The 3,972-nt window shown below is 36.0% G+C and overlaps 1 pseudogene; it reads right to left on the bottom strand.

Annotated features, from left to right (window-relative positions):
• Positions 1–2,542: 2,542 nt before the first annotated feature.
• Positions 2,543–3,504, bottom strand: LOC112806274 (olfactory receptor 52N5-like; annotated as a pseudogene).
• Positions 3,505–3,972: the final 468 nt, after the last annotated feature.

Here is a 3,972-nt window from a genome sequence, read left to right as displayed (position 1 = left end):
ATGAACAAACAATGAATCATGGAACACTACATCAAAAACTAATGATGTAATATATGGTGATTAACATAACAATAAAAAATTAAAAAAAAGAAAAAATGTTATGCCAATTTTAGATTCTGAAAATTTGGCAATTGCAATAAACAGAGATAGAGACAGGAAGAAGAGAGAGAAAGAAAGAGATAGAGAGAGGGAGTTTTCAATGACTACATTTAACAAACAAATACAAATTCTAACAAATTAGAAAATTCAATAGAAAAATTGGCAGAAGATTCAGATACTTCAAAATAAAGAACATCTAAATGGGAAATATTCATATGAAATTTATGGCACCAGTCAAAGGGGAAAGGCAAATTAAAACCACAGTGATTATATAACTCAGACCAAAAAACAAAACAAAACAACAATATAATATGGGCAGGAGACATGGACATTTTTCCAAAGATACAGATGGCCAACAGATGCACAAAAGGATGCTCAAAATCAGTAATCATTAGGGAAATACAAATCAAAACCATGAGATATCACCTCATAAGTGTTAGATGGCTGAAATAAAAAAGACGAGAAGTAACAAGAGTCAGTGAAGATATAGAGAAAAAAAAGCAACCCTTGTACACTGTGGGTGGGAATGTAAATTGATGCAGTCTCTGTGCAAAAACAGTATGGAGGTTCCTCAAAATCTAAAAATAGAATTACCATATAATCCATTAATTTAATCACTGGGCATTTACCCAGTGAAAATGAAAAAACTACTTTGAAAACATACATGCACCCCTATGTTTATTGCAGCATTAGTTATAGTAGCCAAGATATGGGAACAACCTAAGTGTCCATTGATAGAAAAATGGATAAGGAAGAAGAGTGTGTGTGTGTGTGTGTGTGTGTGTGTGTGTGTGTGTGTGTGTAATAGCATATTACACAGCCATAAAAAAAGGATGAGATTGTGCCATTTGCAATAACATGGGTAGACCTAAAGGGTATTATGCTAAATGAATTGAGTCAGACTAAAAAAGACAATTACCATATGATTGCACTCATATGTGGAATCTAACAAAATACAGATGAATAAACAGAGGGGAGGTGAGTAGGGGGATGGGGAAATAGGTGATGAAGATTAAGTGTACACTTATCATGGTGAGCACTGATTAATGTGTAGAATTGTTTAATCACTATATTGTACACCTGAAGCTAATATAACACTGTATGTTAACTACACTGGAATTAAAATTAAAAACTTAATAAGAGAACAAATGAATGAACAAACAAAAGCAGAATCAGACCTATAGATACAGAGAATGAACAAACAGCATAAGTAATACAGTCATTTATTGTAATAGTGTTATATGATGACAGATGATGGCTATGATTATGTTGAGCATAGCACAATGTATAAACTTCGTGTGTCAACTATCCTAAAAAATGTGAAATAAATGCAAAAAAACTGTTCTATCTTGCACTGGAATTAATCTTTACACATTCATCATTTTGTAGCATCAAAACTTGTCATTTAGAAATATTGACTCACTGAGTTATGCAGATCTTCTAAATGTTGGCATATTTTACAAATAATAATCACACATCTTATAGACCCTGGAAAACTCATTCTATATTGGTAAAAGGATGAAACTGAAAAGGGCAAATAATAGATTAATACTACTATAAAAATTGTTGTGATTCCTAGGTTTTCCAAGATGGTCTTGAAGCCCTCAGGGGTCCATGGACAACACCTCAACAAATGTTGCATCAGATGCTCGAGATAAAGGGGAGGAAACTGAAGAGAGATCACTGATGATCAGCGTGCCAGAAAAGAGATACTGAACTAAGAGATTATAGTGGAGAGACTATATCCAAGAAGTTTTCATACCTCTGGTAGATTTGAGCATTATTAAGACTGTCCATAGTATTCTTAGTAAGTAATTTTATTCAATAGAGGAAACAAAACCCTGATATCAGTGAGGAAAAATAAATCAATATTGAGAAACTGTATAGGTGTTTTGAGTCATATATTGCCTTTATTATGAAGGGCGAACTTATACCTTGTAAGCATTCTTTATTCTTGAGTAAATTGGTCAGCAAAGCTTTTTACAATATGATGTTTACTAAATGCCATTCTTTTAAAAGCCATGACTGCCAGTTTTATCTGCCTATTATCAACCCAATTCATAACCTGCATTTTAGTTTCAAAAACTGCCCAGGCTGGAAAAAGTCCTGAAAAGCCATTTTGTGTCTTCTCCAATAGCAAGATTACAAACATAGAAAAGACACTAAAGACCTCTCTCAGAAAGTTAAGAAATATCTTACATGGATACATTAGAGAAAAATTATAATGAACCCATATCAATTACCTGATTAAAATTAGTGATGGAGAAAAATAAAGGGAAGGCACTGGGTTATAAATCCAGAATTAGCAACAAATTTCCCTTCTGTCACTGCAGAAAACATACTCTGGGATAGACCTGGACAATATAAGATACCTCCCGAGTGAATGTATGATGTAACACATGAGTGGCTTCCTTGTTGTTTTTTCATTCGTCTTCTACTAATTTCAATTGTCCTGCATACGTGTACATTTCTCACCCTGGAAGAGCTTTATGACACTGTCTCTGAGGCTTTGTCTTTATCCCATAAAAGATGGGGTTGAGAGCTGGGGGAAGTAGAAGATAAAGGTTAGCCACAATGATTTGGAGAGAGGGGGGAATGGTCTGTCCCCCAAAACAGTGGGTAAAGAAAGTGAAGAATGCTGGAACATAGGTGATGATGACGGCAGATATATGGGCAGTGCAGCGGCTGAAGGCCTTCTGCCGAGCATCTGCTGATGAAAGGCTTACCACAGTCTGAAGGATCATAGTGTAAGACACAGATATACAGCAGATGTCAAACACTCCAATCAGGAGGGCAACCATCAGACCATAGATGACATTGATCCTGACGCTGGCACAGGACAACTTCACCACTGAGATGAGGTCGCAATATGTATGGGAGATAATATTACTTTGGCAGAAGGGCAAATGCTTGACCAAGAATGGGAAAGGAATCATCAGCAACACACCCCTCAGGAAGGTGGTAAGTGCAGCTTTGGCAATGATAGGGTTAGTGAGTATGGTAGCATAAGGCAATGGGTAGCAAATGGCCACATAGTGGTCCAGAGCAATGAGCATGAGCACACCAGACTCCACACCTGTGAGGCCATGAACAAAGACCTCTGGACTAAGCAAGTGTTGACGTTAATTTCCTTGAAATTGAACCAGAAGATGCAGAGTGCATTGGGTAGTGTAGTGGTGCAGGTAATGAGGTCAGTGAGGGACAGCATGGCCAGAAAGAAATACACTGTGTGATATAAGGACTCCTCATGATGAAGGAGGTACACAAGGCCAAGGTTTCCCACAAGAGAGATGATATGCATTGTGCAGAATGGAAGGGAGATCCATATGTGTACTCTTTCTAGACCAGGAATTCCATTAAGAATAAAAGTTTGGGGACAACATATGAATTATTGGAAACCAGCATAAGTAATTCAGTAGAGGAACTCTATTTATCCAGAAGTCTCTGTCCTGAGAAGAAGAAATTAAGAAATAAAAATTTAATTCAGAACATCCTTGAGAATGCAAACTTAAATTTGGAATATAGCTACATTCATAATAGTACCAACAACTCTAAATAATCGTGACTATGAAAACACACCATTTATTGAACAATACTACATTAGGGTAAGATTTTGAATGTTTTTTAAGTGTCTAAATGTAATTGTAAAGCCACAATTACAAAGTGGTTATTTTTTTTGACATCAGATAGAAGAAACTGAGGCACAGAGATATCAAATGATGTGTCATAAAACTAGATTCTGGGATAGAAAGGATATTTATATATGACTCTAACATTCATGCAATCTCTTTACTCTGCATCCTAATATGACAGAGTACCTAGCTTATGATAGCAAGTTATCATTGCATGGAGGAGGCCTGAAATTTGCTCAAC

Source organism: Callorhinus ursinus, unplaced genomic scaffold (genome assembly GCF_003265705.2).
Source record: "Callorhinus ursinus isolate GAN/ISIS: 27379988/994484 unplaced genomic scaffold, GSC_fseal_2.0 scaffold49, whole genome shotgun sequence".
Classification (NCBI taxonomy): domain Eukaryota; kingdom Metazoa; phylum Chordata; class Mammalia; order Carnivora; family Otariidae; genus Callorhinus; species Callorhinus ursinus.
The sequence above is the reverse complement of the archived record's forward strand: the minus strand, read 5'-3'. Positions and strand labels throughout refer to the sequence as shown.